The sequence below is a fragment of the Neophocaena asiaeorientalis genome, unplaced genomic scaffold (assembly GCF_003031525.2).
Source record: "Neophocaena asiaeorientalis asiaeorientalis breed wild unplaced genomic scaffold, Neophocaena_asiaeorientalis_V1.1 scaffold197, whole genome shotgun sequence".
NCBI lineage: Eukaryota > Metazoa > Chordata > Mammalia > Artiodactyla > Phocoenidae > Neophocaena > Neophocaena asiaeorientalis.
In genome coordinates, this window is record NW_020174703.1 from 7124324 (window position 1) to 7147511 (window position 23188).

The 23188-nt window shown below is 35.9% G+C and overlaps 1 pseudogene; it reads left to right on the forward strand.

The window, feature by feature from the left end:
• Positions 1-334: 334 nt before the first annotated feature.
• LOC112409257 (tetratricopeptide repeat protein 8-like) lies at positions 335-1955 on the forward strand (annotated as a pseudogene).
• Positions 1956-23188: the final 21233 nt, after the last annotated feature.

The window sequence follows — 23188 nt, forward strand, 5'->3', positions numbered from 1 at the left end:
AGCTTTTGCACAGCAAAGGAAACCATAAACAAGACGAAAAGACAGGCCTCAGAATGGGAGAAAATATTTGCAAATGAAGCAACTGACAAAGGATTAATCTCCAAAATGTACAAGCAGCTCAATAACAAAAAAACAACCCAATCCAAAAATGGGCAGAAGACCTAAATAGACATTTCTTCAAAGAAGATATACAGTTTGCCAACAAGCACATGAAAGGATGCTCAGCATCACTAAATCATTAGAGAAATGCAAATCAAAACTACAATGAGCTGTTCCTTGCCCCCCACCCTCCCTGTGCTGGGCCCTGGTCTTTCGCAGCTTGTTCCCGGCTGCCATGAGCTTGGAGATGGAGCCGTTGCTCCTGGCCTGGAATTTAGGCACAGGAATTTCCAGCTCTGGGCAGATCTGTGCATGCAGATGCTGGAGAAGTCCCCTTATGACCGGATTGAGCATACTGAAGCACATGGTGAAGTAATTTGTACAAAGTTACAAAGCTGGCAGCCTGGATTTTAAAAGCACGAGCACTAAATGAAGTGGTGTACATAGATGAAATTGACGTAGATCCGGAAGGAATTGCAGAAATGATACTGAACAAAAATACTATTGCTCACATTCCATGTCCTGGAACATCTCTGAAACTCCCTGGAACTAACCAGACAGGAGGGCCTAGTCCAGCTGTCAGGCTAATCACTCAAGTTGGAATACCCATTACAAGTTTCCTTAGACCCAGCACACAAAGTGGAAGGCCAGGAACTATGGAATAGGCCATTAGAACACCCAGCACTGCCTACACAGCTTGCCCTATCACCAGCTCATCTGGAAGATTTTTTAGGCTGGGAATGGCTTCCATGCTTACAAGCCCTGATGGACCTTTTATAAATTTATCTAGACTGAATTTAACAAAGTATGCCCAGAAAGCTAAATTGGCAAAAGCTTTGTTTGAGTATATCTTTCGTCATGAAAATGATGTTAAGACTGCTGTGGATTTGGCTGCCCTTTCCACAGAGCATTCTCAGTACAAGGACTGGTGATGGAAAGTGCAGATTGGAGAATGTTACTACAGGTTAGGAATGTATCTTGAAGCAGAAAAACAATTTAAATCAGCCCTGAAGCAGCAGGAAATGGTAGATACTTTTCTCTACTTGGCAAAAGTTTACATCTCATTGGATCAACCTATGACTGCTTTTCAAACAAGGCTTAGATAAGTTTCCAGGAGAAGTAACCCTAATTTGTGGAATTGCCGGGATCTATGAGGAAATGAACAATATTTTATCAGCCACTGAATACCACAACGAGGTTTTGAAACAGGACAACACTCAGGTGGAAGCCATTGCATGCATTGGAAGCAACCATTTTTATTCTGATCAACCAGAAGTAGCTCTCTGGTTTTACAGGCGATTCCTGCAGATGGGTGTTTATAACTGCCAGCTTTTCAACAACCTGGGGCTCTGTTGCTTCTATGCCCAGCAGTATGATATGACTCTGACCTCATTTGAACATGCCCTTTCTCTGGCTGAAAATGAAGAGGAGGTAGCTGAGGTCTGGCACAACTTGGGACATGTAGCTGTGGGAATAGGAGATACGAATCTGGCCCATCAGTGCTTCAGGCTGGGTCTGGTTAACAACAATAACCATGCAGAGACCTACAACAACCTGGCCATGCTGGAGATGCAGAAGGGCCATGTCGAACACGCAAGAGCACTGCACAGTTGCAAGCTGCTTCATCCTTAGCACCCCACGTGTATGAGCTGCATTTTAATTTTGCAACAGTATCTGATAAGATGGGAGATCTACAGAGGAGCTACATTGCTGCTCAGAAGTCTGAAGCAGCATTTCCAGATCACCTGGGCACTTAACACTTTATTAAGCAGTTAAAGCAGCATTTTGCCATGCTCCAAGTTTTCCTCAGACTAAAGATATTCTTATGGAGGGACATTATGCAAGGAGAACAGTAGTGTATATATATGTGTAGTACAAACATGTGCTTGATATTAGTGAAGGTGACATAAGGGAAATTAAACCAGGATATTTAAAACTTTATAATAATAACTTTATAAGATAATGTTTTAAAAGAAAGGATTTAAGCATTTGTAAACAGATTATGAAATCTACCACATTATATGGTAGATGTTTGTTTATAATGTTTATAAAACATTTTCATGAATTGACTCAAATTTTATAAATTCACATTTTTAATGTCCTTTATCTGACCACTAGCTATCATGTAGCTTAAAGGGTCTGAAATCTGCCTTTAAAATTGCACTTTTAGGACTAAAAGTGTATATATACTTATCCTTGGTAGAGACTTTAGAGATTAAAAATTGTACTTAAAGCTATTTTTTATCAAATGCTTTGTGAGACACTCTACTTTTTCTTATATATTGTTTTAAAATAAATGTGTATAAAACACCAAAAAAACGTTACAATGAGATATCATCTCACACCAATCAGAATGGCCATCATCAAAAAATCTATAAACAATAAATGCTGGAGAGGGTGTGGAGAAAAGGGAACACTCTTGCACTGCTGGTGGGAATGTGAATTGGTTCAGCCACTATGGAGAACAGTAGGGAGGTTCCTTAAAAAACTAAAAATAGAACTACCATACAACCCAGCAATCCCACTACTGGGCATATGCACTGAGAAGACCATAATTCAAAAAGAGTCATATACCAAAATGTTCATTGCAGCTCTATTTAAAATAGCCAGGACATGGAGGCAACCTAAGTGTCCATTGACAGATGAATGGGTAAAGAAGATGTGGCACATATATACAATGGAATATTAGTCAGGCATAAAAAGAAATGAAAATGAGTTATTTGTAGTGAGGTGGCTGGATCTAGAGTCTGTCATACAGAGTGAAGTAAGTCAGAAAGAGAAAAACAAATACCATATGCTAACACATATATATGGAATCTTAAAAAAAAAAAAAGGGTCTGAAGAACCTAGGAGCAGGACAGGAATAAAGACGCAGACATAGAGAATGGACTTGAGGACACGGGGAGGGGGAAGCGTAAGCTGGGATGAAGTGCGAGAGTGGCATGGACATATATACGCTACCAAATGTAAAATAGCTAGTGGGAAGCAGCCACATAGCATAGGGAGATCAGCTTGGTGTTCTGTGACCACCTAGAGGAGTGGGACAGGGAGGGTAGGAGGGAGACGCAAGAGGGAGGAGATATGGGGATATATGCATATGTATAGCTGATTCACTTTATTATACTCCAATAAAGATGTTAAAAAATATAGGAACTGAAAACAACACATTTAATTTTTTTAACATGTTTATTGGAGTAAAATTGCTTTACAGTGGTGTGTTAGTTTCTGCTTTATAACAAAGTGAATCTTTTCATTTGTTTTTTGGCAATCTGTATATCTTCTTTGGAGAAATTTCTCTTTAGGTCTTCTGCCCATTTTTGGATTGGGTTGTTTGTCTTTTTGATATAGAGCTCCATGTACTGCTTGTAAATTGTGGAGATTAATCCTTTGTAAGTTGTTTCATTTGAAAATATTTTCTCCCATTCTGAGGGTTGTCTTTTGGTCTTGTTTATGGTTTCCTTTGCTGTGCAAAAGCTTTGAAGTTTCATTAGGTCCCATTTGTTTATTTTTGTTTTTATTTGCAACACTCTAGGAGGTAGGTCAAAAAGGATCTTGCTGTGATTTATATCATAGAGTGTTCTGCCTATGTTTTCCTCTAAGATTTTGATAGTTTCTGGCCTTACATTTAGGTCTTTAATCCATTTTGAGTTTATTTTTGTGTATGGTGTTAGGGAGTGTTCTAATTTCATTCTTTTACATGTAGCTGTCAAGTTTTCCCAGGACCACTTATTGAAGAGACTGTCTTTTCTCCTTTGTATATTCTTGCCTCCTTTATCAAAATTAAGGTGGCCATATGTGTATGGGTTTATCTTTGGGCTTTCTATCCTGCTCCATTGATCTATATTTCTGCTTTTGTGCCAGTACCATACTGTCTTGCTTACTGTAGCTCTGTAGTATACTCTAAAGTCCAGGAACCTGATTCCTCCAGCTCCATTTTTCTTTCTCAAGATTGCTTTGGCTATTCAGGGTCTTTTGTGTTTCCATACAAATTGTGAAATTTGTTGTTCTAGTTCTGTGAAAAATGTCATTGGTAATTTGATAGGGATGTTTTGAATCTGTAGATTGCTTTGAGTAGTATAGTCATTTTCACAATGTTGATTTTCCAATCCAAGTCATGGTATATCTCTCCATCTGTTTTTATCATCTTTAATTTCTTTCATCCGTGTCTTATAGTTTTCTGCATACAGGTCTTTTGTCTCCTTAGGTAGGCTTATTCCTAGGTATTTTATTGTTTTTGTTGCAGTGGTAAATTGGATTGTTTCCTTAATTTCTTTTTCAGATTTTGCATTGTTAGTGTGTAAGAATGCAGGAGGTTTCTGTGCATTAATTTTATATCCTGCTACTTTACCAAATTCATTGATTAGCTCTAGTAGTTTTCTGGTAGCGTTTTTAGGATCTCTATGTGTAGTATCATGTCATCTGCAGTGACAGCTTTACTCCTTTTCTGATTTGGATTATTTTTATTTCTTTTTCTTCTCTGATAGCTGTGGCTAAAACTTCCAAAACTATGTTAAATAAATAATAGTGGTGAGAGCAGACAACCTTGTCTTGTCCTGATCTTAGAAGAAATGGTTTCAGTTTTTCACCACTGACAGTGATGATGGCTGTGGGTTTGTCATATATGGCCTTTATTACGTTGAGGTAAGTTCCCTCTATGCCTATTTTCTTGAGTGTTTTTATCATAAATGGGTGTTGAAATTTGTTGAAAGCTTTTTCTACATCTATTGAGATGATCATATGGTTTTTCTGCTTCAGTTTGTTTATATGGTTTATCACATTGATTGATTTGCCTATACTGAGGAACCCTTGAATTCCTGGGATAAACTGCACTGGATCATGGTGTATGATCCTTTTAATGTGCTGTTGGATTCTGTTTGCTAGTATTTTGTTGAGAATTTTTGTATCTATGTTCATGAGTGATATTGGCCTGTAATTTTCTTTCTTTGTGCCATCTTTGTCTGGTTTTGGTGTCAGAATGATGGTGGCCTCATTGAATGAGTTTGGGAGTGTTCCTCCTTCTGCTGTATTTTGGAAGAGTTTGAGAAGGATAGGTGTTAGGTCTTCTCTAAATGTTTGATAGAATTTGCTTGTGTAGCCATCTCATCCTGGGCTTTTGTTTTTTGGAAGATTTTTAATCACAGTCTCAATTTCAGTGCTTGTGACTGGTCTGTTATATTTTCTATTTCTTCCTTGTTCAGTCTCAGAAGGTTGTGCTTTCTAAGAATTTGTCCATTTCCTCCAGGTCGTCCATTTTATTGGTGTATAGTTGCTTGTAGTAGTCTCTCATGATCCTTTGTATTTCTGCAGTGTCAGTTGTTACTTCTTTTTCATTTCTAATTCTTTTGATTTGAGTCATCTCCCTTGTTTTCTTGATGAGTCTGGCTAATGGTTTATCAATTTTCTTTATCTTCTCTAACAGCCAGCTTTTAGTTTTATTGATCTTTGCTATCGTTTCCTTCATTTCTTTTTCATTTATTTCTGATCTGATCTCTTTCCTTCTGCTAACTTTGGGTTTTCTTTTTTTGTTCTGCTTTCTCTAATTCTTTACGTGTATGGTTAGGTTGTTTATTTGAGATGTTTCTTATTTCTTGAGGTAGGACTGTATTACTCTAAACTTCCCTGTTAGAACTGCTTTTGCTGGATCCCATTGGTTTTGGGTTGTCATGTTTTCATTGTCATTTGTTTCTAGGTATTTTTTGATTTCCTCTTTGAGTACTTCAGTGATCTCTTGGTTACTTAGTAGTGTATAGGTTAACCTCCATGTTTTTGTATTTTTTCCAGATTTTTTTCCTCTAATTGGTATCTGGTCTCATAGCGTTGTGGTCAGAAATGATACTTGATACGATTTCAATTTTCTTAAATGTACCAACGCTTGATTTGTGACCCAAGGTATAATCTATCCTGGAGAATGTTCCATGAGCACTTGAGAAGAAAGTGTATTCTGTTGTTTTTGTATGGAATATCCTATAAATATCAGTTAAGTCCATCTTGTTTATTGTATCATTGAAAGCTTGTGTTTCCTTATTTATTTTCATTTTGGATGATCTGTCCATTGAAAGTGAGGTTTTAAAGTCCCCTATTATGATTGTGTTACTTTCTATTTCCCCTTTTATGGCTGTTAACATTTGCTTTATGTATTTTAATGCTCCTATACTGAATGCATACATTTTTACAACTGTTATGTCTTCTTCATGGATTGAACCCTTGATCATTATGTCGTGTCCTTCTTTATCTCTTATAATAGTCTTTATTTTAAAGTCTATTTTGTCTGATATGAGAATTGCAACTCCAGCTTTTTTTGATTTCCACTTGCATAGAATATCTTTTTCCATCCCCTCACTTTCAGTCTGTATGTGTCCCAGGGCTGACGTGGGTCTCTTGTAGACAGCATATATATGGGTCTTGTTTTTGTTTCCATTCAGCCAGTCTATGACTTTTGGTTGGAGCATTTAATCCATTTACATTTAAGGTAGTTATTGATATTTATGTTCCTATTACCATTTTCTTAATTTTTTTGGGTTTGTTATTGTAGGTGTTTTCCTTCTCGTGTGTTTCCTGCCTAAAGAAGTTTCTTTAGCATTTGTTGTAGAGCTGGTTTGGTGCTGCTGAATTTTCTTAGCTTTTGCTTGTCTGTAAAGTTTTTAATTTCTCCATGAAATCTGGATGAGATCCTTGCTGGATAGAGTAATCTTGGTTGTAGTTTTTTCCCTTTCATCACTTTAAATATGGCCTGCCACTCCTTTCTGGCTTGCAGAGTTTTTGCTGAAAGATCAGCTGTTAACCTAATGGGGATTCTCTTGTATGTTATTTGATGTTTTTCCCTTGCTGCTTTTAATATTTTTTCTTTTATTTAATTTTTGATAGTTTTATCAATATGTGTCTTGTTGTGTTTCTCCTTGGATTTATCCTGTATGTGACTCTCTGTGCTTCCTGCACTTGATTAACTATTTCCTTTTCCATACTAGGGAAGTTTTCAACTATAATCTCTTCAAATGCCTTCTTAGTCCCTTTCTTTTTCTCTTCTTCTTCTGGATCCCCTATAATTTGAATATTGGTGCATATAATAGTGTTCCAGAGGTCTCTGGGACTGTTCTCAATTCTTTTTATTCTTTTTTCTTTATTCTGCTCTGTCGTAGTTTTTTCCATTATTTTCTCTTCTAGGTCACTTCTCTGTTCTTCATCAGTTATTCTGCTATTGATTTCTTCTAGAGAACTTTAGTTTCATTTATTGTGTTATTCATCATTGTTTGTTTGCTCTTCTAGGTCCTTGTTAAACCTTTCTTGTATTTTCTCCATTCTATTTCCAAAATTTTGGATCATCTTTACTATCATTACTCTGAATTCTTTTTCAGATTGACTGCCTATTTCCTCTTTGTTTGTTTGTCCTGGTGGGTTTTTGCCTTGCTCCTTCATCTGTTGTGTGTTTGCCTGTCTTCTCATTTTGCTTAACTTACTGTGTTTGGGGTCTCCCTTTTGCAGGCTGCAGGTTGGTAGTTACCATTGTTTTTGATGTCTGCCCCCAGTGGCTAAGCTTGGTTCAGTGGATTGTGTAGGTTTCCTGGTGGAGGGGACTGCTGCCTGTGTTCTGGTGGATGAGGCTGGATCTTATCTTTCTGGTGGGCAGGACCACATCCTTTGGTGTGTTTTGGAGTGTCTGTGACCTTATTATGATTTTAGGTAGCTCTCTGCTAATGGGTGGCGTTGTGTTCCTGTCTTGCTAGTTGTTTGGCATAGGGTGTCCAGCAATGTAGCTTGCTGGTCATTGAGTGGAACTGGGTCTTAGTGTTGAGATGGAGATCTCTGGGAGAGCTTTTGCTGTTTGATATTACATGGAGCTGCGAGTTGTCTGGTGGACCAATATCCTGAACTCGGCTCTCCCACCTCAGAGGCAGAGGCCTCACACCTGGCCAGAGCACCAAGACCCTGTCAGCCACATTGCTCAGAAGGAAAGCCAGAAAAAATAAAGAGAGAAAAAAATATATAATAAAATAAAATAAAGTAAAAAGAAAAAAAATTGTTAAAAATTAAAAAAATTTAAAAGGTAATAAATAAAAAAGAAGAAAGAATGATAGAAGAGAGCGACCAAACCAAAAAACAAATCCACCAATGGTAACAAGCACTAAAAACTATACTAAAAAAACAAAAAACAAAAAATCTGGACAGACAGAACCCTAGCACAAATGGTAAAAGCAATGCTATACAGAGAAAATCACACAAAAACATGCAGTTACACACTCACAGAAAGAGAAAAAGGAAAAAAAAAATCTTTTGGGAATTCTAAGGTCTTCTGCTGGTGTTCAGTAGGTGTTCTGTAGAGGTTGTTCCATATGTAGATGTGTTTCTGATGTTTTTGTTGGGAAGAAGGTGCTCTTCACGTCTTACTCCTCCACCATCTTGAAGGTCTCTGAAAACAGCACATTTTTAATTAGTTTCTATCTATTTACTGTTAATATCATTAGAAATATGTTGAGCTTAACTCTATCACCTTGTGTTTGTTTTCTGTTTTCCTTTTATGCACCATTTTCTTCTTTCTCCTTTTCTATCTGTTCTCCTAAATTGAGTGTATTTAGTATTACATTTTGCCTCTGCTATTGACTTTAACTTATTACTGCTAACTTTCAAAAAATGTTCTTCTGCTTCATAAATTGTAAAAACCTTACAGTTTTCACTCCTGACTTTTTTGCTTTTTTATTATATATTTTATTTTTACATAGATAGTAAATGTTACAAGAGTATTATTTTTGTTTTTAACAATCAATATTCCTTTAAAGAGATTTAAAAATATATGTATGAATAAGCTTTAAAAAGTCATATTTTCTAAAGTATTTACTTTTTTTGTTTGTTTCTCATTCCTTCTTGCAGAACTGGATTTCCATCTGGAATCATTTCCTTTCAGCTTAAGAAACTTCTTTTAGCATATCTTGTAATTCAGGTGTGCAGGTGAAACATTTTTTGTAGTTTTGTGTGTCAGAAATGTCTTTATTTCACTTTCATTTTTGATGAATAGTTTTTCTGGTCATAGAATGCTAAATTAACTTATGTCTTTCAGCACTTAAAAAAAATTCCATAGTCCTATGGATTCCATTAATTTAGATGAGAAATCAGCCATTATTTGTTGTCTGCCCTCCTAGCCTGAATATTGATAATTACTTTCAATTCAGTGATTTTTTTCTGTTGTGTCCAGCCTGCTGATAAGCCCACTGAAAAATATATTTATTTGTCTAATTTTATTTTTATCTCTAGCATTTCCATTAGCTTAAAAAATCTTTTTGTTAGAGTATAGTTGATTTACAATGTTGTGTTAGCTTCTGCTGTACAGCAAAGTGAATCAGTTATACATATCTACTCTTTTTTAGATTCTTTTCCCATATAGGTCATTACAGAGTACTGAGAATGTTCCCTTCTCAGTACTAATAAGATAAGTTATTAGTTATCTATTTTATATATAGTAGTGTGTATATGTCAATCCCAGTCTCCCAATTTATACCCAACCCTCACCCCCGCTTCCCCCCCGGTAACCATAAGTTTGTTTTCTACATCTGTCACTCTATTTTTGTTTTGTAAATAAGTTCATTTGTACCATAGCTTTGTACATAGTTTCTATATCTCTGCTGAAATTCCCCATCTGTACATGTATGTTTTTCTCCTTGTTCATTAGATCCTGTAATATGTTCATTATAGTTACTTTAAAATTCCTGTCTAATAATTCTAATCTCTGATTTATATCTGGATCTGATTTTATTGAGTGTTTTCTCTCTATATTAGTCAGCTCAGCTGCAATAACAAGCTATAGACTGGGTGGCTTAAATGACAGATATTCATTTTCTCACAGTTCTGGAGGCTAGAAGCCTGAGCTCAAGGTGCCAGCAGGGTTGGTTTCTGGTGAGTCTTCTCTTCCTTGCTTGCAGGTGGCCACCTTCTCATAGTGTTCTCACATGGCCTTTCCTCTGTGTATGCACTGAGAGAGTAAGGTCTCTGGTGTCCCTCCTCTTCTTATGAGGATAAAAATCTTATCATATTAGGACCTGACCGTTATGACCTCACTTAACCTTAATTACCTTCTTAAAGGCCCTCTCTCCAAATACAATCACATTGGAGCTTAGGGCTTCAATCTATGAGTTTTTATTATTTTTTTTTTTATTTTAGGGGAGAGGGGGGAACACAATTCAGTTCATAACACTTTCCTAGGGATAAGTTAAATGACCTTACTTCTTTATGTGTCTCATAATTTTTGATTGAATTTTAAACTGAGTGTAAAGAGCATGAGATCTTGAAGTAAATAATATTTTTGCTCATGAAAGTCACATCTCTCCTTTTGTCAGCCCACTAGGAGACTGAGTTAATCTAGTCTGTGGTTGAGCTCGCTTTGGATTTAGTGGTTACTTCAGTTGGATTCAGTTCACCAATGGCTTTGAATTATTTGAAGGTGAGATAAGGATCTTCTCTGTAGCAAGCATGAGATATATGTGCCTGGATCTTTCCTTGCTTTTAGCATTCAGCAGCCCTACATGCCTGCATGTCAGGGAGTCTCTCTCAGTTATATTGTTTTCCTCAACAACAGGTGGCTGCTGCTGAGGCCCAAAGTGACCAGAATATTTTTCTCAGCTCTTTAGCCCTGGCATCAAATTTGATCAGAACCCTGGTATCTGCATCTGAGATGGGGTCTCTCTCAGTTGTTCTGCCTGTTCTTCAGTGATACACTTCTGTTGCCTTGTATTCAGTGTAAGGACTAGAGTTCCTGGAAAATTTCTTTTAATCCTCCTGTTCTCAGACTTGAGCAGGCTTCACATACTTGCACCTCAAAAGGGTTCTCTCAGCTCTTTTGCCCCATCCCAGCTACAGGTGACCCCTTCTTCATACTTAATGAAGGCCTAGAGTACCTGGAGGATTTCTCTTAGTTCTTCTGTTCTTCCCTCAGACAAATGTCTCTTATGCTTAGGCCTTGGCATTCTTTCTCAGTTCCTCTTATCTGACTCCAGTCTTTCTTGTGAGCACATGGAGAAGACCTATGGATAAGTGGTGGCAGATGGGTGCCAATTCTCTTTGTGTCTGGGGATTTTAGAGGCTTGAATCACCAGCATTAAAACTTTATTAAAAGTTTTTCCTCCCATGTCAAAGGAAGACTCCTTCTTTTCCTTCTGCTCTGTCAGGGATGACAGCAGGCATAGGACTGTTCATTCCTAGGAGTGTGAGCTAAAACAAAGGATCAGATTGTCAGACAGGCTCACAAGAATCAGAAATATTAGCCAGTATCAAGTGTTAATAATAATTTCAGTATAGAAATAATAAAGAGGCTCAGACAAAGCAGCAAGAGATCTGAGATGCTAAGGTGGCTTTCAGGGTTTTCCATGTTATCTAGTTCAGAGTAGACAAGATCTCTAAGTGAGGTATTGAGACATTATCTCATATTGTGGGAGTATTTAGTCTATGATACATCTCCGTTTTATACCCTGGTTTATGTGAGATTTTCTAGGGGACCATGGCTCATAAGTCTATAGATTCTAGGTTTATTGTTTTTATTTTGTTGATATAATTGACACATAGCATTATATTAGTTTCAGGTATACAGCATAATAATTCAATATATGTATATATTGTGAAATGATCACCATAATGTCTAGTTGACATTCATCGCCATACTTGGTTACAATTTTTTTTTCTTATGATGAGAATTTTAAGATCTATCCCCTGCCTCTGGCAACCACTTATCTGTTCTCTGTTTCTGTGAGGTTTCTTTTTCTGTTGTTTTTGTTTGTTTGTTTTATTTTGTTTTTTTTAGATTCCACATATAAGTGAGGTCATATAGTATATTTGTCTTTCTTTGTCTGACTCATTTCAGTTAGCATAATGCCCTCAAGTCCATCCATGTTGTCACAAATGGCAGGGTTTCGTTTTTTTAATGACTGAATAATATTCCATTATATTGTGTATCATATTCTTTATCTATTCATCCATCTATGGATCCTTAGGTTGCATCCATATCTTGGCTATTGTAAATAATGCTGCAGCAAACACAGGGGTGCAGGTATGTTTTCAATTTAGTATTTTTGTTTTCTTTGGATAAATACCCAGTAGTGGAATTGCTGGATCATATGGTAGTTCTATTTTAGATTTTTTGAAGAACCTCCATACTGTTTTCCAAGTGGCTAGACCAATTTATATTCCCACCAATAGTGCAGGAACGTTCCCTTTTCTCCGCATCCTCGTCAACGCTTCTTATTTCCTGTCTTCTTGATGATAGCCATTCTGACAGGTGTGAGGTAATATCTCATTGTGGTTTTGACTTGCATTTTCCTGATGATTAGTAAATGATCCTGCTTGCTGACTCTATTTCCCAAAGAATTACCTTGTGCCATCAGAATAATCCAGTAAGCTCCAGATGGGCATTCTCTGGACTTCCATATAATTCCCCTGTTAAATATCTCTCTCAGCAGTCATTAAAACCAATGAAGATGCTATTAAGAAAACATTCATTTGTTATTTTAGGGGGAAAGGGGATACTGATTATGAAACCTGCCCTTGCTACATTGCTGCTACATTTGATTTTCCACTTGATAACTATGTCAGCTTTATGGGCAGGCTCATCTTCCACCTTTTAAAAATATAACTGTTATATAAAAAAGAGTATTGACAGTAATAGGAAACAGCTTTTAAAGAGGAAATGATGACGGGAAAGAGGAAGTTCATGGGCGCCAAAATAATGGTGTCAGCAGTTTCATGCGAGAGTAGTATAATTAATATCTTAAGCTTCTGAAGTCACAAAGAATCCAAGAGAGAAAATCCCTTATCTATTCTTCTTCCTCTTCCCCAGAAGGACAAAAAAAAAAAATAATTTGGGAGCATTACTTCATAGTTTGTGAGTTAGGTTAGAGGTTGGGGGTGGGATGCAGAATCTCAGTTATCATTTACTGTAACTGTGTTCAGAAAAAACATTCCAAACATTGTTACTGCCTCTGAAACTGCTAGAGTTTCTAGGTTAAATAAAATCTGAATATTTCAGGGCATTACTCTAGCCACACACTAAAATATACCTAGGAGTAAAACAATTCTGGCATTTTCCTTCCTGTAGAAGATGATAAGTAAATAACTGAATCACATAGATCTGCTACTCTTTCCATAGGGAGAAAGTCTTTTTTGATGTACTTTCATTAAAGTGAGAATGAGAATGACTAGCTCCCTTTCCTTTTTAAAAAAATATATATTAACTGACAAGTCCAATAAATGACCAAAACAAAACAAAACAGATGAAACACAAAACTTATTTAGATTGTACCCCAAATAAGACTTCATGTCATCTGCATAACATTTTTAACCAAGAAAAAACTAAAGGCTGACATTTTACTGAAATGTGACTCTCCTGGGAACAGAAGCAAGGCTATTTATTTTGGAATCCTTAGAATCTTGCACAATGTTTGGAATATAGTGGTTTTAAAATGAATGTTTGAATAAATTAATGGTTGAATAAACTGGAAGAAAAGAAAATTGGAACTGACTCTTATAAGATAACATGCTGCCATAGGGAACTGTGGAGAAGTGGGAAAATGCCCACAGTCATCGTGGTCGAGTGAGTAGCTGATAATTTTGATGCTGGCAAGGCCAATGTTCATTGTTCCCTGGCAGTTGTCACCAGCTCCACCCACCAATGGGACAAAGATTACATAATCTCACCCTAATCTGCCTTTCCAGCTTTATCTCTCAGTATCCCTCACATGAACTCTCTCCTTTGGTCAAACTGTTCTACTCATTATTATCTGAACAACTCCTACTTTCCTGCCTCTCTATGCCTTTGTTCACACTGAACTCGGAATCTATTCCTCTGCACCTTTACTTACAAAATCCTACCTATTCTTCCAGGTCTATCTCAAACACCAAATACTTCAAGAAGACCCCCCAGTCATCCTCACTCTAAGCAAGACTGCCTTAGAGCACTGATTATCTCTTCACCTACGCAACATTGATTACATACTCCTTGCACTGAAATTATCACCCACGCAACGTTGATTACATACTCCTTGCACTGAAATTATTTGAGAGATCAAGGAATCCATCTCACACATCATTTTTTCCATTTATGAAGCATTAAAGTTTGGTGAATTGACTGATTAATTTGACATCTTATACTTATTGATTACTTATATATTTATTAAGCATTAGGGGTTCAGGGCAGAAAAAGGAGCCTGATAAGTAGGCAGAGAGATTGTTTTGCAGATGTGGGAGGAACACTGAAAGAGTGTTGTGTCATAAGGGCAATAGGAGGAGAGTTTCAAGAAAGGATGATTTGTTATGTTAAGTGTTGCAGAGTTGTAAAGGTGAAAGAGGATTTGGTTTGTTACTAACTGATCAGATGATGACCTCTGAGATAGTCTAGCTTCAGACAACACTATAGTGTGTAAATTAATGGAGGGCAAAAGCCAGATTATAAGGAGTTTGGAATGAGTAGTGAATGAGGAAGTGGAGGTGGCAAGCATTTGAAAAAGTTTGATGGTGAGAAAGAGAGACAGCAGATAGCATCTCAGAAAAGGAGGAAGATTTCCCCAACATTCTTTTTTTTATTGTTGTTGTGGTGCTGGTAGTAGTTTTGTTTTGAGAACAAAGAGACTATTGACAGGCTTAACTGAAGGTGAAGAAGGCAGAGAGAAGACTCATTTGAACAGAGTGCTCTCCAAGGGGTTGCCTCATTGAGGAGATTCCTATGGCTGTCCATCACCAAAGAAAACAAACCATCATGACAACAAAAGTCTTTCAGTCTTCTGCATTATGAAATAGAACGCTTAATAGTAATACTTGAACATCTGGTTTGTAAAAAGAGAAATTAGAAGGTGACATCACTACCTTGTAAAAGGACTAAAAAAGGATTGTTGGGTAGTTTTGAGTGCTAATTTCTCAAGTATTTCTCTACAGGTCATTAAATGCCCAACAATGTAAACTACCTAAAGCTATAGTATTCCAAGCAAGTGCTGATTAAGTATCACCAGAAATTAAGATAAAGCAAACTGAAATAATGCTTTTTAGTGTTATTTAAGGACATTATTATTTAGGGATATTCACATTTCTGGTTTAAACTTTTTCACTTTACCAAAAAGGAAGCTAAGTCACCATTCTGTCCTGTTAAATACAAATACCTGGGTCCCTAAACGGGACCCTGAATTGTTTTGTCTTGTAGGAGTGCCCCATCAGAAAAGTCATTTGAACCACCTGAGTGGGCTGTAATATGGGCAAGCAATGGGCGAGGAGATGACATCACTCTAGGAAGTTCTGAATGCATATGACCTTCAAGAAAATTAATGATACACCTGTAGTCAATATTTTATTGTGAAAAGTGCTGTATGAGATAAAAATGAAAATCTTTAAGTTCTGTAACAGGTTTTAGATTATCAAAGGTGATGTAGCACCTACTTAGAGAAAGTACTCTGATTTTTAAGTAGTGTACACACTGCTGGAAGTGGTTTAGGGATTATGACAGTATAGTGCTGAGATATATGACAGGGGCAAGAATATCCTTGGGTTATTTAGAATGAAAATACAAGGTATTTTCAGATATTTGAACTCTGCAGAGCTGCAGAAGGACATGATCAAGTATTTATTTGTGTTCTGACCAGCACCTGTGTTTGAAAAATTATTCAGGATTGGAGAAAAACACCAAAAACACTGAAAAGGAGTAGAGGGAACAGTGGTCAGTACTCACACAGAGCCAGGAATAGTGTGTTCTCACTAGACTAGAAAATGTCATAATTCACAGGTGGAGTACTCAAAGATTTTTGCTTCTATAGTGAGAAATAATTAGATCTAGAATAAACACAGTTCTGGTTCTGCCTAACAAATTTTTTTTTTTTTTAAACATCTTTATTGGGGTATAATTGCTTTACAATGGTGTGTTAGTTTCTGCTTTATAACAAAGTGAATCAGCTATACATATAACAAATTTTAAAGGCAAGATCTGAAATGATCAAACTGTTTTCAAGTAACTTAACTGCATCCTAAAACAAAGCTCAAGAGTATTTTTAGAACAACAATATTCAGCATCCAACAAAATAAAATGCACAGTGTCTGGCGCCTCATCAAAAAATTACCAGACATGCAAAGATGCAGGGAAATATGACCCATAATGAGGAGAAAAATCAATCAAAACCAATCTATAACTGGTACAGATGTTAGAATTAGCAGATGGGCATTTAAACAGTTACATAACTATATTCTATATGTTCAATAAAATTAGAACATAGAAGACATAAAACAGTCCCAGATCCACTTCTAGAGATTAAAATTGCAATGTCGGAGATAATAAATACAGTAAATGGAGTTAATGGCAGATTAGACATTGCAGAAAAAAAAAATAAACCTGAAGACACAGCAATAGAAACAATCCAAAATGAAACACACAGAGAAAAACGGAATAAAAAATGAACAGAGCGTCAGTGAACCTTCAGGCAACTTAAAGCAGCTTAATGTAGATGTAATACAAGTTCCTGAAAAAGGAAAATACAGAAAAGTATTTGAAGAAATAATGGTTGAGAGTTTTCCAAATTTAGTGAAAATTATAAACCTACAGATTCAAGAAATTTGTTGAAATCCAAACACAAGCAACTTGAAGAAAACTACACATCATTATCAAATTGCTAAAAAAGTGATAGAGAAAATCTTATAAGTGGTAAAGGATGATATACTATGCATAGAGGAACAAAGATAATGATGGTAACAGATTTTTCATCATAAACAATGCAGTTGAGAAGATGACTCAACATCTTGATGTACCAAAATGAAAAACTGTTGCTGAGAATTATATACCCAGTAAAAATATCTTTGAGAAACATAGGTGAATTTTTAGACATGCAAAAGCCTAAAGAATTCATGAGCAGAACTGCATAACAAGAAATGTTAAAACAAACAAACTTGTTTAATCAGAAGGAAAAAGACAGCAGATGGAAATATGGATCTGCACAGTGAAATGAAGAGCACTGGACATGCTAACTACATGGGTAAATACATAAGATATTCTTCTTATTTAAATATTTTGAAAGAAAATTAAATATTAAAAAGATAATAACAATGTGGTGTGAGGTTTATAACATATTGTGGTAGGGAGAATTTAAAAAATATCCCCCAAAGAATGTTTTTCCTATGTTTTCCTCTAAGAGTTTTATAGTGTCTGCTCTTACATTTAGGTCTTTAATCCATTTGGAGTTTATTTTTGTGTATGGTGTTAGGTAGTTTTCTAATTTCATTCTTTTACATGTAGCTGTCCAGTTTTCCCAGCACCATTTATTGAAGAGGCTGTCCTCTCTCCACTGTACATTCCTGCCTCCTTTGTTGTAAATTAGGTGACCATATGTGCATGGGTTTATCTCTGGTCTTTCTATCCTGTACCATTGATCTATATTTCTGTTTTTGTGCCAGAACCATACTGTCTTGGTTACTGTAGCTTTGTAGTATAGTTTGAAGTCAGGGAGCCTGAATCCTCCAGCTCCATTCTTCTTTCTCAAGATTGCTTTGGCTATTCGGGGTCTTTTGTGTTTCCATATGAATTGTAAAATTTTTTGTTCTAATTCTGTGAAGAATGCCATTGGTAGTTTGATAGGGATAGCATTGAATCTGTAGATTGCTTTGGGTAGTATAGTCATTTTACAATGTTGATTCTTCCAGTCCAAGAACATGGTATATTTCTCCATCTGTTTATGTCATCTATGATTTCTTTCATCAGTGTTTTATAGTTTTCTGAGTACAAGTCTTTCACCTCCTTAGGTAGGTTTATTCCTAGGTATTTTATTCTTTTTGTTGTGATGGTGAATGGGATTGTTTCCTTAATTTCTCTTTCTGATTTTTCATTGTTAGTGTATAGGAATGCAAGAGATTTCTGTGCATTAATTTTGTATTCTGCAACCTTACCAAATTCATTGATTAGTTCTAGTAGTTTTCTGGTGGCATCTCTAGGATTTTCTATGTATAGTATCATGTCATCTGCAGACAGTGACATAAACCACAGAAAGATCTTTTGTGATCCACCTCCTAGAGTAATGGAAATAAAAACTAAAATAAACAAATGGAACCTAATTAAACTTCAAAGCTTTTGCACAGCAAAAAAACCATAAGCAAGATGAAAAGACAACCCTCAGAATGGGAGAAAATATTTGCAAATGAAACAATGGACAAAGGATTAATCTCCAAAATATACAAACAGCTCATGGAGCTCAATATCAAAAAAAACCAAACAATTCAATTAAAAAATGGACAGAAGACCTAAATAGACATTTCACCAAAGAAGACACACAGATGGCCATGAGGCAAATGGAAAGATGCTCAACATCACTAATTATTAGAGAAATGCAAATCAAAGCTACAAAGAGGTATCATCTCACACCGGTCAGAATGGCCATTATCAAAAAATCTAGAAACAATAAATGCTGGAAAGGGTGTGGTGAAAAAGGAACTCTCATGCACTGTTTGTGAGAATGTAAATTGATACAACCACTATGGAGAACAGTATGGAGTTTCCTTAAAAAACTAAAAATAGAACTACCATATGGCCCAGCAACCCCACTACTGGGCATATACACTGAGAGAACCATAATTCAAAGAGAGACATGCACCTCAATATTCAGTGCAGCACTATTTACAATAGCCAGGACATGGAACCAACCTAAATGTCTGTCGACAGGTGAATGGATAAAGAAGACATGGCACATATATACAATGCAATATTAGCCATAAAAAGAAATGAAATTGAGTTATTTGTAGTGAGGTGCATGGGCCTAGAGTCTGTCATACAGAGTGAAGTAAGTTAGAAAGAGAAAAACAAATACCATATGCTAACATATACATGGAATCTAAAAGAATGTACTGATGAACCTAGTGGCAGGGCAAGAATAAAGACATAGAGAACGGACTTGAGGCCATAGTGGGGGAAGGGGAAGCTGGGAAGAAGTGAGAGAGTAGAATTGACATACATACACTAACAAATGTAAAATGGATGGCTAGTGGGAAGTAGCAGCATAGCACAGGGAGATCAGCTCAGTGCTTTGTGATGACCTAGAGAGGTGGGATAGGGAGGGTGGGAGGGAGATGCAAGACAGAGGGGATATGGGGTTATGTGTATGCATATGGCTTATTCACTTTGTTGTACAACAGAAACTAACACAGTATTGTGAAGCAATTATACTCCAATAAAGGTCTATTAAAAAAAAATATCCCCCAAGAACCATGCTCTAATCTCTGGCACCATTGAATATGATGGTATCATTATTGTTGTGTTATATTCTAATGCTCTTCCATGTTATGTTTTATAGCATACCTGACCTTGAGATAGGGAGATTATCCAGGTGGACCTAACTAATTGTATGAAAACTTTTAAAAACAGGGCATTTTCTCCATCTGGTAGCTGAAAGGAAGGCAGAGAGATTGAAAGCACAAGAAGGATTTGATGTATTGGTGATGACTTTTTAGATAGAGGAGTTCATGTGCAAAGATTGGAGAGTGGCCACAAGGAACTGAGAATGACCCCTTGTCTACCATCAACAAGGAAATGGGGACCTTAGCCCTAAAACCACAGGAATTGAATTGTCAGTAAGAAGATTGGGAGAAGACCTCATGCTCCAGATGCGAACACAGTGGGCTTACATCTTGATTTCAGCCTGTGAGGCCCCATGCACAATACCTAGCCAGGTCATCCCAGACTTCTTATAGAACTGTGAGATAATAAATGGGTGTGGTGTTAAGCCTCTAAGTTTATGGTAATTTGTTATGCAGAAAACTAGAAAACTAATAAACATATGTAGAAGCTAATATACATATATAGAAAGCAATATATATATGTAGAAATAAAATGTGTGACAAAAGTAACACAGAAGCTGAAATGGGCAAATGAATGTATACTGTTGAAACAAAAGTTTTAGTTAATATTGTCAACAAAGGAGATAAAATGCAATTATAAAAAATATTCAATTAATTTAGAAAAAGGCAGAAAATTAAAAAAGAACAAATATCACATGAGACAAATAGAAAAAGCAGCAAGATGATAGGCTTAAATCTAACTGTATCAATAGTCACGTTAATTGTAAATGGACTAAACACCCCAATTAAAAGGTAGAAATTGTCACACTGGATTAAAAGGAAGATCTAACTGTATGTTGTCTACAAGAAATGCACTTTAAATACAAAGACACATGAAGATAAAGAATAAAAGGTTGAAAAACGATATGTTAACATTAGTCAAAAGAAAGTTGGAGTGGCTATATTAATAACATAAAGTAGATTTCAGAGCAAAGATTATTACTTGGGATAAAGAAGGTCATTACATAATAATAGAGGTGTCAATTTATCTGGAAGAAATAATGTTCCTGAAGGTTCATACTCTCGATAACAGAACAGAGAGCTTTGCTTCAAAATACATGAAATAAAAACAGAACTGCAAGGAGAAATAGACAAATCCACAATTATAATCAGATATTTCAATATAATTCTCTCAGTAGTTGATAAAACAAGACAGAAAACTTGTTAAAATATATGACTTGAAAGACAATTAACCAGCCTGACCTAATTGGCATTTATAGAACATTCAATACTAGCAGTTTATTTTCAGGTGCAGACATTTATTTTCAAGTGCGTATAGAATATTTACAAAGATCATATTCTGGGCCATAGAAGTCTCAATATCTTTAAAAAGATAGAAGTTATACAAAGTATGTTCTCTGGCCACAGTGGAACTAAATTAGAAATCAATAACAGAAGAATCTCTGGAAAACCACCAAATATTTGGAAACCAAACAACACATTTCTAAATTACACATGGGTCAAAGAAGAAATCAAAAGGGAAATTAGAAGGAACTGTGAACTGAATGAAAATGAAATCACAACATATGAAAATCTGTTGGATGCCACTAAATTAGTAGTTATAAGGAAATTTATAACACAAACCAAAGGAGAAAAAAGACATTCAGTTTGGAAAAGAAGAAATAAAACTGTCTTTATTCACAGACAACATAATATTCTATGTAGAGGATTCGATGTCTAAAAAAAGCTACTAGCAACCTAAGTGTCCACTGACAGATGAATGGATAAATAAGATGTAGCACATATATACGATGGAATATTACTCAGCCATAAAAAGAAACGAAATTGAGTTATTTGCAGTGAGGTGGATGGACCTAGAGACTGTCATACAGAGTGAAGTAAGTCAGAAAAAGAAAAACAAATACCATATGCTAACACATATATATGGAATCTAAAAAAAAAAGTTCGGAAGAACCTAGGGGCAGGACAGGAATTAAGACGCAGATGGAGAGAATGGACTTGAGGACACAGGGAGGGGGAAGGGTAAGCTGGGATGAAGTGAGAGAGTGGCATGGACATATATACACTACCAAGTGTAAAATAGCTCGTGGGAAGCAGCCGCATAGCACAGGGAGATCAGCTGGGTGCTTTGTGTCCACCTAGAGGACACACCTAGAGGTAGGAAAGAGACGCAAGAGGGAAGAGGTATGGGGATATATGTATATGTATAGCTGATTCACTTTGTTATACAGCAGAAACTAACACACCATTGTAAAGCAGTTATATTCCAATTAAGATGTTAAAATAAAAAATACTAGATCTAATAAATGAGTTATCAAGTTTGTAAGATGCAACATCAATACACAAAAATCAATTGTCTTTGTATAAACTAGCAATGAACAATCAGAATTTGAAAGAAAAATCCACTATTTAAAATACCATCAAAATATGAAAATACTTAGAGTTATATTTGACAAAAGGTAAGTAAGACATGTATATACTGAAATCTACAAAAACATTGTTGAGAAGAACTCAATAATGGAGAGATATACAGTGTTCATCGGTCAGGAGAATCAATGTTGCCATGATGTCATTTCTCCTCAAAATGATCTAGAAATTTAATATAATCCCAATCATAATTCCCACAGGCTTTTACATATGCATTGCAAGATAATTATAAAATTTAAATGAAAAAGGCAAAAAAGGCAAAAGACCCAAAAGGCAACTGAGAAAAGAACAAAGTTGGAGGACTTAACATTGTCTGCTTTCAAGTATTATAAATTATGGTAACCTAGACAGTGTGCTAATGGTATACAGATAGAAAAATAGATGAATGTAATAGACCAGAGATTGTGAAAATAGACTCACACACATATATGGACAACTGAGGGCACAAAGGCAATTCAGTGGAGAAAGGTTGGACTTTTCAACCAGTGGTGCTAGAACAATTAGATATTTATAGGCAAAACAAAGAACTTTAATTCATGTCTTGCACTATACACAAAGCTTGATTCAAAATGGACAATAAACCTAAACATAAGAACTAAAACTATAAAAGGTCTAGAAAAAAACACAAGAGAAAATCATTTTGACTTTAGATTAGGCAAAGATTTTTTAGATACGATACCAAAAGCCCAACTTATGAAAGAAAAACTTTATAAATTGAACCTAATCAAAATGAAAAACTTCTGCTCTTTGAAAGACACTGTTAAGAGAACAAATAGAGAAGCACAGGTTGGCATAAAATATTGCAAATCATATCTAATAACAGATTTGTATTCAGAATATATAAAGAACTCTTAAAATCCAACAGCAAAACAACCACAAAATGGGCAATAAATAAATGGAAAAAGATGTGAACAGACACTTCACCTAAGAAGATTTACAAATGGCAAAGAAGTATATGAAAAGATGTTCAACATCTGTTATTCAAGAAGTACAAATTAAAATGACAATGAGACTTCAATATAAACCTATTAGAATGATTAACATAAAAATGACTAACAAGTGTTGGTAAGGATGTGGAGGAACTAGAACTCCCTTATCCCCCTGATGGGGATGTAAAATGATACAACCTCTTCAGAAGACAGATTGGTGGGTTGAATAATGGCTCCTCTGAAATGTTCATATCTTAATGCCTGGAAACTGTGTGTAGATTTCATGGTAAAGGGACTTTGTAGATGTGATTAAGTGAAAGATCTTAGAGATCCAGGGGATTATCCTGGATTATCCAGATGAGTATAATATAATCACAAAGGTCCTTATAAGAGGGAGGTATGGGATAAGAGTCAGTAGTAGGAGATGTGATCACAGAAGCAGGAAGTTA